Below are 19,224 nucleotides of genomic sequence, written 5' to 3'. Positions count from 1 at the left end.
AGCGACACCGGGCGGCAACCTTTATCTATAGTCGGTTGCAAGCTAAGAAAAAACCGGAAATGCCTCTCAGAGGAAAATGTAATCCTACGCCGAGAAACGCCAGCCAATCGTTTTCATGACGTCACGATTCCGTGGACCAATCGCGATCCTTTTGAAAAAAAAAGCTCAACATGGCTGCTGGCCTTAGCAACGCGACGCTAGTTTCTCGTGACAATTATTCTGCTTTTTGCACTGTGTTTTACGTGCCCGAGGTTACGCCACGAAATCTCAATGGTATCGGCTTGAGTTTGCAGCAGTTTTTGCGCGACAACGTGAGAATCCAGCGACGCTATCGCCAACGAAAATTTCGAAGCGGGCGCGAGGCTTAGCACTGCTGAGAGGTGAGAAGCTACGCCGGACGTCGTCTGCTTCGTTGGATTTCTGTCGCCTCTGCCCCACGTTGCTACTCAACATAGTACCGGCACCGCTGCTTCAATTCGCTGTGGTTTCCGCGGGGTGAGCTGAGATTGCCGTGCTTATCAGTCGCAGGTGAGATCTGTATACCGGGAGTCCCAGCGCGCTGTTCCTTCGTAGAATGGACCGCATAAATCAGTCTGTATTTATTATTTATTATTATTAATAAATAATAAATATTAAATATTTATTATTTATTATTTAAATAATAAATATTTAACTAAATATTTATTATTTGCAGGAACCTATAAGTTCTTCGCTTTCCCTCAATCGAAGGCGCTGGAAGACGGTATGTTAGACAGTATCTTGGACAGAAAATGAATTAGGAAGACGGCACATTGGACATGACTTTCTTTCTTTACTAAACAGCTGTTTCGTTGACAAAAACGTATTCTAACTTATATAAATGTCCTGAATGAATTAAATAAATATTTTAGTAGTTTAAGACACGTTTCCTGGAGGAAGAAAAAGCAACGTTGCTAGCGAACTACTTTCTTGACGGCGGAGGCACTTCAGATGGGCGCAATGCGCTTGTGGGTGGAGCTAAAAGATTGTTCTCAGGTTGCATCCGACTATAGTTGATATCTCTTCGTTAATTAAAAAGTGGTAAAAGACCTAAAAGACGCTTTGCATGGCGGTACGGCGCGGGCCTCTGGAGGAGCGGTGCCTGATTCTTCTGTGAAATGAGACGATTAGCAGCGTGCACGGACAAGGCGAGTAGTTTTCCGCGCCGCCGGGATGGCGGATGCTTCGTGGGACGAACGTACCGTTCTTGTACTTTCGGACTTCGCTCCTATGGAACAAAATTCGATTATGCCGGCCATGACAGGACGATTGCCTTGGGACATGACTGCTGCCCGACTGCCCCATAGTAAGAGAATGTATGCTTAGCACCATACTTCAAGACCCAATCATTCATTCAAGATGAGATTATCTCACCGACTGGCGAGGAGCGACGTCGACGACGGTATCACCCTCATTTTAGGCGGTGAACAGTCGACGGGGTTAAACCAAGAAGGACAGCACAGTGGTCTACAGCGGATTGTTAACGTCATCAAAAAAGACGGACGCCGGATGTGAGGTGTTCTTGCCGACAGGCCAAGTGGTCGTCCGGAAGTTTACCGGCATGCAAAATGTCAATATTTTTATCTGGTGTAGCACGCATACCCGTGCTAAAGGGGCCATGAAATGATTCTTTAACTTCTTCTTCCTTAGCTTTAATCCTTAACTAAAAAAAAAAACAGTGGAATCACGCGGTCGTGACATGCTAGGGCACCGGTGCGATGACCCCAAGCTTCCACCGTGCTTTTTAAGCACACCATAGAACTTGTCATTCGCAAGTGCACTCATGTGCACTCATTGGCCACAAACACGAATTGAAATATTCATCGACGAATTGATTGTTGGCGAGCGAATACGTCCGAGTGACGCAGTTTTCGTGCCAAATGCGTGAGCTGGGGTCGGTTGACGTCATTTTGGCTTTTGTAGGCTTTGCAGAAAGGATATTTAGAACCATACACACATGATGATAGCATCATAGTACAAGGACGTTAATGAGTGCAAAACGGGCCCAGCTGCAGAAAATAAACATTACAATCGTAAAAATAATTGTCTGTAACTTGTTAATTACAAAGACGAACACACCTCTGAGCATATAAATTTAATAGTATGTGCTGATGCATTCTTGTAGAGCAGGTCATTTCATATACGTCATTTGAGCAAACGCCAGCTTGTCACTTGAAAAAACAAACCAAAAAAACACTGCGATCAAATGCAAGTTATTGCAACGAAAGGACGTTTATCAAAGTCTTCAGAACTGTCGATTCGTAAAATCGTCAATTAGTACAAAAGGTTAAATGTCGCAGGCGCTTCTTCACGTAAAGTTACAGTAATTATTCGGTGACTCAGGGCTGAAACAACTTCCCCTAGGCCCTACACACGACGTATACGTTTCGATTCTCAGAAATTCCAACATTCAAAGGAAGCTAGAAAACGCGAAAATGTTATTCTAAAAGCTATATCGTAAGATCGTTGATTAGTACAAAACGTAAAGATCGCAGGAGCTTCCTCGCTAAAAGTTTGAGATTCCGCGGTTACCTGGGGCTGAAACAACTCCCCCAAGGTCCTACATGCGACGCATACAATTTGCATTAATTCTCAGACATTCCAACGTTCAAACAAGGCTAGGAGTATACGAAAATCGCATGCAAAATTTCTTAGCGATCCTCGAACACATCCAGGAATCCGAGCACCGCGACGGCGAAATGACTGATGCTGTCGCACAGGTGCTAATATCCAGAGCGATCTTGCGCAGAAAAGGTATAAGGTCACATTCTTTCAGATCTTCGCGTTATACCTGCGTCAGAGAGCACAAAGAAGTCCGAAATCGTCGGCAAGCAGCGGCACATTACGACTACCGCGCACCGAACAAACTCGTATCCACCAGCTGACGGAGGCTTATTGCGGAGGAGGCGCCGTGTAACCGAGCTTTCGGTTGCACGTCAAAAGATCCCCAGGTGGTCCAAATTAATCCTCGGTCCTCCGCTGGGGCGTGCCAGATGCCTGTCGTTGGTTTGGCACGTAAAACCCCCAAATTTGACTTTTTTGAATCCACCAGCTCTGGGCGCTGCCATCTTACCGGTAACATCACGGCTCTTTTGAAGTCACGTGACGAGTATTCACTCGGTTGCTAAGGAAACCGAGCCAGCTCAGCTCGTTGCTATGGTACCGCATTTGACCAATCACGGTGAGAGGCGGCACAGGGAAAAGCGTGGCGCTACTCTGGCAGCTACGCTGCCATATAGAGTGACTCTAGTTGCATACGCTCCCAGCTCACGTCTCCAGTAAATGTGGGCAAAACAATACGCGAAAATCGTCCTGAGCCAAATGGCAAGACACATGCACAACAAATCCACCGACGGATTGAAAAATATAAAATTGCCTGTGAGTCTTTATGGGAGATTTCAGAGGCAGATTACACATATTTCAATGTGATCAGATTTGTAATGTCACAAATGAAGGTGACGAGAGGACGAGCAGTCACTGAAAAATAATAATTTAATCGGCGAACTTGTGCCAAACAAAAAAAAGTAAAGAAAGAGCGTCAAAGCAGCAGAAAAGCAGGCGGCGATTCCGCAGTGTAACAGAGAGCGAGAGCGAGACTAACTCGACAGTGTTGCTGGCAGCTGCTTATCTACAGTGCGTCACCATCTCGAAAGTTCGGCAAAGAGGTTCGAGCGTCGCGCGCTGGGGGCGAAGATGAACTGGCACTTTTGATAACAAGGAAACAGGGCGAAAGTTACGTCTGGTGCAAGAATGAATGCGAATCCTTTAGAAGTCCATGACCGAGCGTTGCTTTCTCGGCTCTGCGGGTGGCAATATGACGGGCCGGCTCTTTTATCGTGCATGTGTTTGAATCTTTGTGGATTTCCAGCAAAACGTGATGACGTGATAGACTTGGGTTTCCAAAATTCTAGCTTGAGGAATTAACTACCTAAAAAAATTAAAAAATAAACTATTTTTTGGGTGGTCAGGTGTCTCATTTAGGTAGCTGGGTGTTTATTTTGCCCGAACCACGAAACTGGAAAACACAAACAAATGACACTCAGATTTAGATATTGAGTTTAGTAAACCCAAAGTAGGGTTGGTGCGGGAGTCATAATAAAAAAATGCCGATGTTAAAAACAAACTCACGGCAATTAATGATAAGAATTAATTTTAAAACGAATTCAGTGATAAATGCAATGACAGGCCAGGCAAAGATGCTGTGTCTGTGGATAGCTTGGGCACATAGTTTGAGAAATGTACAGTGTATCACAAAACAAAAATAATACAGGTGTGTTTTTTTTTTTGTTTTTGTTTTACTGCAAAAATAAACAAGGCATTAGCGAACGCTCATTCTCCGCCGAAAGGGAGCCCTATAGGTCACAACCAGATGTCAAAGTTTCAGCCCAATCCGATACCTTATTCAAAAGTTATAAGTGATTTTCTGAAAAGTTCAATGGGAAAATGACGGCCGACGGAGTTTTCGAATACATGGGGCTTTATGGGCAGCAGAAACCGAAAACGGGCCAAAAATGGGCTCCATTTCCCCATCTAAATTTTCAGAAAATCACTTATTTTTGAATAAGATGTCCGTTTGGAATGAAACTTTGCCATCTGGTTGTGACCTAGCCTTACCTTTGGGCGAAAAATGAGCGTTAGGCGATGCGTAGTTTATTTTTGCGGTAAAAAAAAAACCTATACATTTTTTTGTGACATCCTGTACCAGTCTTAATTTGGTGATATATGCGTGCAAGTAGTGGTGTTCATAAATGAAAAAGATGCAAACGGGTAGAGTTTGACGTTGTATAAAATATGGTGTAAGCACGCACATGGTACGCTGATTAAGAATGAAACAGCCCTACATTTTACACTAGTGTTGAGCATATCTAAAGTTAGAGTGCATCAAAAGCTAAAGCTTGTACACATATACTGCTCAGGCCGTTATGTTTAAATGCTCATAGTACTTTATTACCTTCAGATTTGGTGTAAGCTGTCTCCTGATTGCTTACGACAGAAAGAAGGAAAAATTCTAACTCTTGGCTGATAGAAAAACTCCACCTGCTGACAGCTACCAATCATCTCGACGCCGATTATGAGTATTAACTGCATGCCAACGGTCGCGTGCTTAAATCGAGTTTTTCCCACGTGATTTTAGAAAATCGCAATTCTTCTTGACAAACAACAATCTTTACTCAGGCAAGCGGTCACATCTTAAGCTTAGAAATTTTTGTTTTGATTGTTGCCCACGTCGTAAGTTGCATAGGTTTTTTTTTTTAATATCCGCGTAATAGAATGCCTCGTGGGTTATCTTGGTCTCTAATGCATGTAGCACACAAAAACGAACGAACTGAATCGCAGTGGGAAACGAAAACAATAATGATAAACAAGCGTGTAATCACGCGAAAACTGAGGGCACTAAATACATTACCAGTAAAGTATATGGTTTTATCCTGCGAGCGAAGCGGAACATTCAAAGGCAAGCATACTGCCCTGAACTACACGTCCAGTGAACAAGCGCACCATACAAAGCATCGAGCTCGCTTTTATAGCTTATGGTGCGCTCAAATCTTTGAAAACATAATTATAATCAATTCTATTATCTCAATTATTTTTTATTAAGTGCGCCTATGTGTGTCTGTGTTTTGTGTGTTTTCGTGTGTTTTTCGTTCACGTGCTATTTTCTTAGTTATATATTATTTTTCCAGAAGTCCGACAACCATAGTATGTTTCATCATAAGTAAAAACCTTATAATCAAAGATTTAGACAAAAAAAAAAAAGAGAACGCGAACACTCGAACACACATTAAAAATGCAATGTAACGGCGCATTCAAAATTAGTCGTTAGTTTTTTAGAGAGTAGCAGTTTCGTAGGCACACATTGTTACGCGTTAAAGGCTATAAAAAGTGCAGTACAACTGTTAGCTCAGGGTCTTTTGCGTGTATTATGCAGTACATGTGGTACACGATCGCACGACGGTAGAATGCAGATGGGCGACTGAACCCAAGGTCCCTGCTAAAGCCCCTTGATAAAGGCATTTTTTACAAGTACCGCCAACCATTGTTGTGGAAACGCGCAAGACACGTGCCACGAGCGGTTGCTGCGCCGCTATTCACTTTCAAGGGCCAGTCATTTTAGTGCTGCGCCGCCGTTTGCTTCCAAGGGCCGCTCGAGACACAGGCCTCGAGCACTGGCACCTTTGAGGTTATTGGAAAGAGCAAAGCAAATACATTTTCACTTCACTTCACTTCACTTTATTTCCTTAAAGACCCCTTCGGGAGGGGTATTACATAAGGGGTGGGAGAATATAAAAAAACAATAACTTGAACAATAGGTTGTTACGCTGGATTGATGGTTGGCACAGCTTCAGCAAACCTTAATGGGCAGGTAATCGTACCAACATCGCCGGGAAGGCCGTTCCAGTCTGATGCAGTACGGGGGAAGAAGGAATTGAAAAAAGTGGCAGTTCGAGTGCGGTGACGGGTGACCTGCAATGGCAGACCTGTTCGGAGAGAGATGCGGGCGTGGGGTACAATGTAGGGCGCGTGATGGAGCGGAGAATAGAAAAACTTGTGAAATAGACATAAGCTAGCAGTTTGGCGACGAGAGGAGAGGTCTAAAAGGCCCGATTCAGCTTTTAAGGATGAGATACTAACTTTGTACGAGTAAGATGAGTGGATGAATCTGGTGGCGCGGTTCTGAACCTGTTCGAGTGCATAACTGAGATAGGCTTGGTGCGGGCTCCAGATGGGGGATGCGTATTCCAGCTTTGACCTTACGAGTGATTTGTATGCTAGCAGTGTTATGCTTTGAGGAGCGGCACGTAGATGGCGTTTTAGAAATCCTAAACTTTTATTTGCTGATGAGATAATGTTAGTGACATGTGCGCGCCATGATAGGTCGCTACCTTTGGTGACACCAAGATATTTATAGGACTGTACTAGTTCGACGGGAGTGTTAGCAATTGAATAGGGGAAAAGGAAAGGGTTGGCTCGGCGATGAAAGGACATGAGTTTGCATTAATTAGGATTAAGTGACATGAGCCAGTGGTCGCACCATTCCTGGATGCGGTTGAGGTTTTCCTGTAGATTGATTTGGTCAGAAATGTTAGTAACTGGTTGGTAAATAACGCAGTCATCGGCAAACATACGGATTTGACAAGTAACGTGTAAGGGTAAATCGTTAATATATATGAGGAATAGCAGTGGCCCGGGCCCAAGACGGAGCCCTGGGGGACACCTGATGATACTGGTAGGCAGTTGGAGGACTGGTTATTAACGAGGACGGACTGAGAGCGATTAGTCAAAAATTCCTGTATCCATTTCAAGACGTCAGGGTCTAATCCTAGCCGAGAAAGTTTTAGTAGCAAGCGTCTATGAGGTACTTTGTCGAAGGCTTTTGCAAAGTCAAGGAAGATAGCGTCAGTTTGGCAGTTAGAGTCGAGATAGGTATGCAAGTCGTGGAGAAAGAGAGCTAGTTGAGTTTCGCAGGAGAAGTTCCTGCGAAAGCCGTGCTGAGAAGAGTGAAAGAATTGGTTAGAGTCCAGGAAGTTCATAACGTGGGTATAAATGACGTGTTCCATGATTTCGCAGGGTACGCTTGTTAAGGAAATGGGTCGATAATTTAATGGAGAGTCCTTGTTGCCTGATTTGAAAACGGGAACGACCTTCCCCGCCTTCCGGTCATCTGGAATGCCGCCTGTGAAAAGTGACTGCGAGAACATAAGTGAGAAAAATGATGAACATACATGGTTACAATTCTTCAAAAATTTCGAGGTGATTTCGTCGACGCCCGCTGATGATGACAACTTGATGTTATTAATAATAGACGAAATACCGGCAGTGAAAAATGAGATGGGGTGCATTTCCGATTCAATAGTTACGATTACAGGTGGGAGTGGTGCGTCGGGCTCTTGAGTAAAGACTGATGAGAACGCGATATTAAACATGTTAGCGCACTCACTATCGCCAAGCACATTCCCCGATTCATCGGCAAGAGTTAAACCGGGAGTCTACTGAGGGTTTATGACCTGCCAGAACTTTCTTGAAATATTGATTAATATGTTTGGTAAGTCAACAAGGAAAAATGAGCGCTTGGCTTTAATGATAGCGTTTAAATATGTTGCTTCGGTCTCGTAGTACCTTTCCCACGCGCATGGGTTTGGTTTTGACTTCGCAGAGCGAAAAAGACGCTTTTTTTTTATTTTCCAGCCTGTCGGCTAACACGAAAACTGATTTTAGGAATAAATGTATTTATTAATTCGTTAAACTTGTTCTTGAGTAGTACCCGATTTTCATGGATGGATCGACTTTGATAAGCAGCCTCAAAGTCAGTAAAAAAATTGGTTAAATGGTTATTTATCGCTTCATAATTTCCTTTGTTGTAGAGGCGAATTGTTTTATTTTGAGTAGGGGGCAACGTCGGCGAAAACATAAAATCATCGTGAATGACCTTATGGTCACTAATTTCCCGTAGGTAAGTAATTGACGACATACTGTCAGGACGGTTGGTTAATATTAGGTCCAAGAGACTTGCAGTCTCTTGTGTGACACGTATTGGCTTAGTTAATATTTGGGACAGGTTAAAATTCAGGCAAACATCGATAAATTCTCTCGTTTCTGCGTTGCTCGTTGTTGCAGGCGCCAGGTTAGCCCAATCGACATATGGGTAATTAAAATCGCCAAAAAGAAGTATGTGGGCATTGGGATGTTTTGCATTGAGGTGGCACAGCATATCGTTAAGCTGCCCCGGAAAATCGGGACTATTATGCGGCGGCCTGTAACAGACACCCGACAGCACTGTTTCAGGAGCGGCATGACAGATGAGCCAGAGTATTTCCAGATCGGATGAAGTATTAATAGTAGTGCATGGTATTTGATGGTTTACGGCAATGAGAACACCTCCCCCACGAGTACCTTTGCGATCATTACGAAAGAGACGGAAATTTGGCAGGTACGCTAAAACTTCGGAGTCAGTAACATCACTGGTTAGCCAAGTTTCAGTGAGCACAAGTACATTGCATTCAGAAGATAATACAACGCCAGATACGAGTTCGCGCTTCGGAAGAAAGCTGCGTATGTTAGTAAAGATCACCGAAAAAGAAAGATTAGTTCGAGGGGCACGTTGGGGGCGTGTTGTAATTTTCCGTTGACGGTGCGATTGCTATGAGATTTCTTTAACTGATTGGCATGATTCATCGAAAACGTAACGTTTTGAGCGGATGAGCAGCATTTTGTAGCGCAAAGAAAATGGAGCAGATTTGCTTCTAGCAAAGGCAAGGAGGTGTTCCCGTGCGTTGCGAACTGAGCGGGAAAAATCTTCGCCCATGCTGAAGTTAGTACCTTTTAGTTTACGGCCATTCGAAAGGATGGCTTCTTTAGTTTGGAAAAAGGAGAAGTTCACTATTATTGGTCGTGGACGCTCGACCGAATGACGCCCGAGGCGGTGGGCACGTTCTATTTCTTTCGAGTCTAATGTTACATCAAAAAGTTCAGAGCAAAGGCGAATGATTCTTTGTTCGGACTGGGCAAAAGTCTCTGTAGGTCAGGGATCGGGCACACCATAAAATATTAGATTCTTTCGTCGGGATCGATTTTCAGTGTCGTCCACACGGGCCTCAAGGTCAGAGACCTGACAAGCCGCCTGGACGGCCCTGGTCACCGTGGCCTCCACCTCAGCACGTAGCGTGGAAAGGCCTTGGTAATGACCCTCCAGGTCAGTCATCCGCCGGCCTAGGTCCGATATGGACCTATCGGTTGTCAGCAGCTGACTTTTTAGGCCCTTTACCTCCTCGATGAGTTTAGTTTGACCTGCAGACAGCTTCTGCAATTCGCTTAGGATTTCACTTGAGGTAACAGGACCCGGATTAGTCTCTACATCTCCAGACAACATCAGTAAGCGGCGGATGACTTGAGCACATTCTCTAGCAACGGCAATGCAACACTGCAGGCTCGGCAGCTGTACTAAAAGATAGTTGCTCGATTTCTTAGACGAGCTACTGTATGACAGACTAACCTGCGTGGTGTAGGACAGCGGGTTAATGGACCGTGTTGTGGCACAGCCACCGAGCCCACAGAGTGCAGTCGCCGGATGTTGTTCTTTTATGACTGGCGCATCTGTTGACGTCGATGACGATGGTGCTTCCCACGATGAACTGGGGATCCACGGATCAGATGACAGCGCCACAAGGTTTAGCGGCGCGTTTGCTGTTGATGACTGCCAATCTCTCGAGCCGTGCGCGTGGCGAAGGGGCGTACATTCCGTGGCGATAATCCAGGTATCATTCAGGAAGGCTGGAACCATGACGAGGGTGATGAACGAGGTAAGGACCTGCGTGATGTAGGAGAGCGGGTTAATGGACCGTGTTGTGGCACAGCCACCGAGCCCACAGAGTGCAGTCGCCGGATGTTGTTCTTTTATGACTGGCGCATCTGTTGACGTCGATGACGATGGTGCTTCCCACGATGAACTGGGGATCCACGGATCAGATGACAGCGCCACAAGGTTTAGCGGCGCGTTTGCTGTTGATGACTGCCAATCTCTCGAGCCGTGCGCGTGGCGAAGGGGCGTACTTTCCGTGGCGATAATCCAGGTATCATTCAGAAAGGCTGGAACCATGACGAGGGTGATGAACGAGGTAAGGACCTGCGTGGTGTAGGACAGCGGGTTAATGGACCGTGTTGTGGCACAGCGACCGAGCCCACAGAGTGCAGTCGCCGGATGTTGTTCTTTTATGACTGGCGCATCTGTTGACGTCGATGACGATGGTGCTTCCCACGATGAACTGGGGATCCACGGATCAGATGACAGCGCCACAAGGTTTAGCGGCGCGTTTGCTGTTGATGACTGCCAATCTCTCGAGCCGTGCACGTGGCGAAGGGGCGTACTTTCCGTGGCGATAATCCAGGTATCATTCAGGAAGGCTGGAACCATGACGAGGGTGATGAACGAGGTAAGGACCTGCATGGTGTAGGAGAGTGGGTTAATGGACCGTGTTGTGGCACAGCCACCAAGCCCACAGAGTGCAGTCGCCGGATGTTGTTCTTTTATGACTGGCGCATCTGTTGACGTCGATGACGATGGTGCTTCCCACGATGAACTGGGGATCCACGGATCAGATGACAGCGCCACAAGGTTTAGCGGCGCGTTTGCTGTTGATGACTGCCAATCTCTCGAGCCGCGCGCGTGGCGAAGGGGCGTACTTTCCGTGGCGATAATCCAGGTATCATTCAGGAAGGCTGGAACCATGACGAGGGTGATGAACGAGGTAAGGACCTGCATGGTGTAGGAGAGCGGGTTAATGGACCGTGTTGTGGCACAGCCACCGAGCCCACAGAGTGCAGTCGCCGGATGTTGTTCTTTTATGACTTGCGCATCTGTTGACGTCGATGACGATGGTGCTTCCCACAATGAACTGGGGATCCACGGATCAGATGTCAGCGCCACAAGGTTTAGCGGCGCGTTTGCTGTTGATGACTGCCAATCTCTCGAGCCGTGCGCGTGGCGAAGGGGCGTACTTTCCGTGGCGATAATCCAGGTATCATTCAGGAAGGCTGGAACCATGACGAGGGTGATGAACGAGGTAAGGACCTGCATGGTGTAGGAGAGCGGGTTAATGGACCGTGTTGTGGCACAGCCACCGAGCCCACAGAGTGCAGTCGCCGGATGTTGTTCTTTTATGACTGGCGCATCTGTTGACGTCGATGACGATGGTGCTTCCCACGATGAACTGGGGATCCACGGACCAGATGACAGCGCCACAAGGTTTAGCGGCGCGTTTGCTGTTGATGACTGCCAATCTCTCGAGCCGTGCGCGTGGCGAAGGGGCGTACTTTCCGTGGCGATAATCCAGGTATCATTCAGGAAGGCTGGAACCATGACGAGGGTGATGAACGAGGTAAGGACCTGCATGGTGTAGGAGAGCGGGTTAATGGACCGTGTTGTGGCACAGCCACCGAGCCCACAGAGTGCAGTCGCCGGATGTTGTTCTTTTATGACTGGCGCATCTGTTGACGTCGATGACGATGGTGCTTCCCACGATGAACTGGGGATCCACGGATCAGATGACAGCGCCACAAGGTTTAGCGGCGCGTTTGCTGTTAATGACTGCCAATCTCTCGAGCCGTGCGCGTGGCGAAGGGGCGTACTTTCCGTGGCGATAATCCAGGTATCATTCAGGAAGGCTGGAACCATGACGAGGGTGATGAACGAGGTAAGGACCTGCGTGGTGTAGGACAGCGGGTTAATGGACCGTGTTGTGGCACAGCGACCGAGCCCACAGAGTGCAGTCGCCGGATGTTGTTCTTTTATGACTGGCGCATCTGTTGACGTCGATGACGATGGTGCTTCCCACGATGAACTGGGGATCCACGGATCAGATGACAGCGCCACAAGGTTTAGCGGCGCGTTTGCTGTTGATGACTGCCAATCTCTCGAGCCGTGCGCGTGGCGAAGGGGCGTACTTTTCGTGGCGATAATCCAGGTATCATTCAGGAAGGCTGGAACCATGACGAGGGTGATGAACGAGGTAAGGACCTGCGTGGTGTAGGACAGCGGGTTAATGGACCGTGTTGTGGCACAGCCACCGAGCCCACAGAGTGCAGTCGCCGGATGTTGTTATTTTATGACTGGCGCATCGTGGGCGCATCTGTTGACGTCGATGACGATGGTGCTTCCCACGATGAACTGGGGCTCCACGGATCAGATGACAGCGCCACAAGGTTTAGCGGCGCGTTTGCTGTTGATGACTGCCAATCTCTCGAGCCGTGCGCGTGGCGAAGGGGCGTACTTTCCGGGGCGATAATCCAGGTATCATTCAGGAAGGCTGGAACCATGACGAGGGTGATGAACGAGGTAAGGACCTGCATGGTGTAGGACAGCGGATTAATGGACCGTGTTGTGGCACAGCCACCGAGCCCACCTCGCATTATGGGTAAATCGAGGGGATTTAGACCCTAGAAGTTCTGCAGCGTGAGCTCCGTGCTTTCAACAGAGCTCGCGCTCGAGCATTTCCCCATGTGCTCTGATCTGCGGTGCCACAACACACCCGCCAACGATCCCCTACCGCAATTGGTTTAGCCTGTGAGCTAAACCAAATGAGCTACGCTTAGAGTATCGGCACTTTTAGAGCGCAGCTCTTAGGGGCCCGTTTCCAGCTTGAGCGGCGTCGCCGTCGCCGTCGGCGTCGCCGTCGTCGTCGCCATCGCCGTCGCCGTCTTCGTAACCGCGCGGTGCATTATGGGTAAATTTCCCCGCTAAATCTAGCGGAAAAATTTCCCCGCTAGATTTAGCGGAAAAATTTCTCCGCTAAATCTAGCGTAAAAATTTTCCCCGCTAGATTTAGCGAAAAAAATAGCGGAAAAATTTCCCCGCTAAATCTAGCGGGAAAAATTCCCCGCTAAATGTAGCGGAAATATTTCCCCGCTAAATCTAGCGGAAAAATTTCTCCGCTAAATCTAGCGGAAAAATCTAGCGGGAAAAATTCCCCGCTAAATCTAGCGGAAAAATTTCCCCGCTAAATCTAGCGGAAATATTTTCCCGCTAAATCTAGCGGAAACATTTCTCCGCTAAATCTAGCGGAAAAATTTCTCCGCTAAATTTAGCGGAAAAATTTCGCCACTAAATCTAGCGGGAAAAATGCCCCGCTAAATCTAGCGGAAAAATTAACCCGCTAAATCTAGCGGAAACATTCCCCGCTAAACCTAGCTGAAAAAAGTCCGCGCTAAATCTAGCGGAAAAATTTCCCCGCTAGATTTAGCGGAAAAAATTCCCCGCTAAATCTAGCGGAAAACTTTTTCTCGTGACCCCCCAAGGTCACATGACCCCCCCCCCCCCCCCCCTCCCGCCCCGAGAACAGGTAACCCTCAGTACCCTTCCCTCCTCCTTCAATTCGGTGTTACAGCAACACCTCCTAGAAGAGAAGGCCGTAGCGCTCTGAGTGGGCACGTCACAATGGCGGAGGAAGGAAGGCCATGGCGCAACTACGTGAGAAAATGCCGCTGTCGACGCGTATCGGCGTATTAATGTTCGTGCGCGTTTATCTTACATTAATACACGTTTTAAAATCGCAGTCGTGTACAATTTATTATATATATAATATAAACGTAATATACAACGCGTTACCAAGGTTGAAAGTACCGAATTTATCGTTTTGATTATCCCCGTAACCGCGGGATTAAGCGCAGTCCCGCGGCTCCCCACACTTTTCGAACGAACCGGCTCCGAATTTCCGATACGACATCTTCCCTCGTACGGGCTCTGATTCTGGTAAATTTACGTTACGTGTGAGCTGCTGACTGCATGCAAAGGTACGCTGAGACATTTCAGAAGGGAAAGGAACCGAAAAAAAATCCATTCATCGCCGCTGGGAGGGAGCGCACACGAGGAAGAGATGGGTCGACAATGTTAAGCCTCTCGTCCCACACTGCTGGTGCTGCTCTCGAGTGTGTGTGTGTGTGTGTGTGTGTGTGTGTGTGTGTGTGTGTGTGTGCGTGTGCGTGTGCGTGTGCGTGTGCGTGTGCGTGTGCGTGTGCGTGTGCGTGTGCGTGTGCGTGTGCGTGTGTGTGTGTGTGTGTGTGTGTGTGGGTGGGTGGGTGTGGGTGGGTGGGTGGGTGGGTGGGTGTGTGTGTGTGTGTGTGTGTGTGTGTGTGTGTGTGTGTGTGTGTGTGTGTGTGTGTGTGTGTGTGTGTGTGTGTGTGTGTGTGTGTGTGTGTGTGTGTGTGTGTGTGTGTGTGTGTGTGTGTGTGTGTGTGTGTGTGTGTGTGTGTGTGTGTGGTTTTGTCCTACCCATGGTTTTTTTTTTGTCGTCACCGCAGTCTTGGGTAGATATTTTTTTGTGTGTGTGTTCGCTTGACACTACGGCCTTTACGTGGATTCGCGAAACAAAGTCCTGCTACGGTTTACTGACGTGTGTGGCAACTAGTCAACGATGACACTGGCCGATGACCTCTCTCGAAAGAGAGGGACTTCTTGTAGTTCGTGTTTTTAAACTTTTTTTCGTAATGGATCGTATGGGACGTATGGATACGATCGACAGGTGAGGAACAACTTATTTACGGGCATTCTTGGTCATGTAAGACGCAAGTAAAGTGCTGCAGTCGATTTTTTTTTTATATCGTGATAAAATGGAGTTTTGTTCTTTGTCATTATCCGTGTGCTATTGCGTCGACATTTATAATTATGCGTGGTAATATTCTAGTTTTTACTCGAAGCTAAATAACAAGTTTGTGTGATTATTGAAAGTGCGTCGTTTGTGGTTATGTGTTTATTTATACTAATGTTATTTTGTTGCCTTTACCGCGTTTATACTAGAATCTTAACTGAATTAAGGTAATAGTATTATTGTATTCAGAATAGGTTATATTTTGTTCTTAGGCACATCGAGCCCATAGGGAGAATTAAATTGGTTGACTGTAAATGGTAAGTTTGGTACCCCTGCCACACGGAAAAGTTGATATATTTTGATTAAATAATACGGGATTTAATCAGTTCGCTGTTTTGAGTGATTAAATGAGCGTCGCAAGCTGATTTGTTGGCCCCATATTTTCATTCGATCGAAATTACATTACTTTTGCCATGTGGCCGGGGCATGATGCAAGAATTCAGTGACTGCACGCGATAACATCGCTTACATGATCGTAAGCGATATTCCTTTAGCCGTGTCCGCGTTGACTAAGTCTACCTAATTTTTCAATGTGACCTGTTTTGCTGTGTCCAATCACTGCGTGTCTTGCCTGTTTGTCGAAGTATTTCTGTGTAAAATATGCATTCCTGCAGCAATAATTGCGTGAATCAATGTTTTCTCTCCTACGCCTTCCTCGTACCATTTCATACCGATCACTTAGAACTAGCGGTGTAATATTTTGCCCGTGTAATGAATTGTTTTCGAGACCCGTTGCTATGTGCAGCTTTCAATTTAGCTAATAAGACACGCTTCTGTGACTAAAAGCACGTTACGACGATCGATCCACGCGCGTTGCCTTCGCTTCGCCGCGCGCCCCCGATGGCCTTCCCTCGCGACGTCACGAGCAGAGCGCTACGGCTTTCTCTTCTAGGAGGTGTTGGTTACAGGGAGTTGTAAACGGCTTTCATTTTTCTCCCGATATTGTGGTGGGCGCCGCCATCTTGGGTGTTAGTAACAAATCAAACGCAACTGCCAATCGTCATGATTCATAAGCCCGATTTCCTCAGCATTAGTTTCGGTGTCAGGAAGCTCATGTAATATTGCTTTGCTTTGTCGCGAAATGTTTAAACATTTGTGAAGGACGAAAAAGAGTTTCCTGTGATTTCAGATAAAGGCTTCAGATAACTGACAACCATCATTTTAAGCACCAAGATGCTTATAAAGCCTACCTTACTTAGTGGCTCTACTTTAGCCCGACCGCCTAGGGACAGAAAGCGAACGAACAGCTTAACCTCGCGCTCTTGGCACTGCTTCAGAAGCCTCATCAGCCCGTAGCGTTGGCTGCGCTCCAAACAAGCAAATATTCAAATCTTAGGTTTTCACAAGCCAATCCAACAAAAATTACATAACACGCCCCAATAAAAAAAAATGCGGGTTTATTTTGATTAACTGGAGATGTTTTGACGTGCAACCGAAATCTCAGATAGGCCTCGGTCGGATTGCGGGCACCTCGGCCAATATTTAAACCCGACATATATGGATTCATGGGCCAGCGCGTTGGCTCAGAGACACTGGGACGATTTAATGTTTTGTGTTTTGTTTTAATATAATTGCCACTTAAAAGCCACCGAGGTGGTTTTTGTAACAAAATATATTCAAACCATTCCGACAAGCATAGTCTGATTGCGAAAATAATTTTTGCAAGTGATAAAAACATTAAAATGTTTTCGCATACGTGTCGGAACATGAAATGACGGAATGCATTTCATGGCACCCATTTCATTTAGATCACGTCGGGCATGTGTATCGACGCACAAGAGAACCCGCGCAAAAGTAGCTGTTGAGCACCCGCAGCCTCGCGCTTGTTGTTCTAACATCTCTGGCTCGCTCATTGCGGGCACCCAGGCATCTGACACCCTGGCATCTGGCGCTTTTTCTGTCTTTCACGTGGCGTTCCAAGCGGCACAAGACGGAAAATGCACATCAAGCCGTTCTTGAACAGGTGTCGCCGTCTGAACTTTATAGTAAGAAACTACAATTTGCCGTAACTGAATGGGAAACGTTTGAGGTCTTATAACATTTTTAACGTGTAATATATCAATATGAAAGTTATGGAAAATGTAATATCGAAGGATGCTTCATAATTTAATGTCTCGTTATTTTGGTTAGTTGACGTGATTCCGTTTATATAGCTCCGTCAAATAACGCCATTTTAAACTTTATTTTTTATTTTAAAATATAAATTATCTGTACAGTTTCTTGAGTACTTTTTTTAATTTATTACATCCAGCTGAACGCTTAAGCAAAATATCGTGGACGATGGGACGTTATAACTCGAGAAATAGTTTTTTTCAATATTAGAGACTGTGGTCTATTAAAAGCTAAATAATTAAACAACAACTTAAAATATTCGTAATATCGAGACAATAAACTATTTTTGAAAAACTCTTTTTTAATTTGACATTAACTTTATAGTTTTAAGATGCTTAGAAAGAAAGTTGTAAGGCGTCAAAAAAGCACCAAAACGTCATGCACGGTGGGGTTGCACCTTAAGGATCCACCAACGAATATTGCTTTAACTGTTTTGCCACCTACTTAGACCAGCGCTAGTACTTGGTTCACACTCCATTTTGTAGCACAAACCAAGGCATACGCGCTCCGCACATTCGCGAGCTCAGACTCACCCCAGCATCCGCGCGCGCACTGGCTTCCGCCCCCTGACCGTTGCCTCCCTTTCGCCTTTATCCTTCACTACTCTTCTTTACGCGGCGAGGTTCCCTTTCCACTGCTTTGTCCACAGACGGACGCCGTCAGCTTTTCTCTGTCAAGTAAGTACTAATGCTAGCGCATTAAAAATGACAGCTATATTTCAATCTATCAAACGAGCTGTGTATCATTCATACCCTTAACTATATGCGAGGGGAAGTCGTGATCTATGTTTCTTCTTCCAGTGTGGAGTCATGACGCAGCGGAATTGAAACAAATACCCCCACACCCCTACACTTTTATAATAGCGGCTGTATTTTATACTGTTGACAAAAACTGTAGAAAGGCGTGGGTAGAAGTTGATAGAGCCACGAAATCCTTGAAAAAGATCTTACACCTTTTTTCTTATTTTTTGTAAGTGTATTGTTACCGGGATTGCGCACACGCCGGCTTCACGTGACGTACCTCCGGTTCTAAATCTCGCCGGACACCATGTTGTCGATGAGCATTTGACCTGCGGCTTTCTATGCGCGGAGACAGTGTTTTGCTGGTCACTCTTTTTGGCGTCTAGATCAAATGCGTCTAACGGAGAAGTCGGTGACAGAAAGAAGCATCGTCTGCTATTCAATATTTCGAATGAAATCAAATATTGCGAAAATTAGGAAGCGCTGAAGAAAAGGACAAGGCCAACGAGGTCAACACATCATTTTGGTACAAATCAAATATTTTATTCAGGAAACCGACGAGTAGCACAGTTGTCTGAGGGGGAGGGCGTCACAAAAGGCATAGGCATGCCTGACAAGGCGACAGCCTCCCCACCCTTCACCTTCCGGTCTCCCCGGTTGTACCATTAGAAAATCCAGACAAAAAGTAATGTTCAACAGAGAAAGGAAACGCACATGAACGAGACAGCAAACATGAAAAAATGCACATTAAAAAATACGCTGCCTGTGTTTATATCGAGCTGAGATAACATGCATGGAGGTAAAATATAAGGAGTTAAGGCAACACTACTGTTTTTTTTATGTGGTTAAGATGAGCCGGTGTTCGTGAAGTCGGCTGGTCGACGACCAAAATTACCTCGGCAGATGCTGCGGGGAGTCTCCGACGAGGGAAAAACGGAGTTACCCCGGTCGGCCTTACTGAGATCTGCCGTCGACGGAGCCACTCTTGCTGCCTGTGCGTTTTGCCAAGGCACAAACAAAATGCCATTAACTAATTCTGTGCATGTTAACTCGCTCCTTACACACTATCACAAGGGCAGATTTCTTTTCTTGCGAATTTTTTTCGCATACTGGGATATTTAAATGTTTCAAGCTAACAATAATTTCAAGCACATTCATTCAAGAATGTCTTTTTCTTTTTTTTTGCTTTTCTTCTAAATCTCAATTATACAATTCAT

The 19,224-nt window shown here is 46.1% G+C and overlaps 1 pseudogene; it reads right to left on the bottom strand.

Annotated features, from left to right (window-relative positions):
- Positions 1–9,157: 9,157 nt before the first annotated feature.
- Positions 9,158–10,297, bottom strand: LOC121836576 (annotated as a pseudogene).
- Positions 10,298–19,224: the final 8,927 nt, after the last annotated feature.

This window comes from Ixodes scapularis, unplaced genomic scaffold, assembly GCF_016920785.2.
Source record: "Ixodes scapularis isolate PalLabHiFi unplaced genomic scaffold, ASM1692078v2 PGA_scaffold2__306_contigs__length_199485367, whole genome shotgun sequence".
In the NCBI taxonomy this organism is placed as follows: domain Eukaryota; kingdom Metazoa; phylum Arthropoda; class Arachnida; order Ixodida; family Ixodidae; genus Ixodes; species Ixodes scapularis.
Note: the sequence above shows the minus strand (reverse complement) of the source record. Positions and strands in the feature narration are given on the sequence as shown.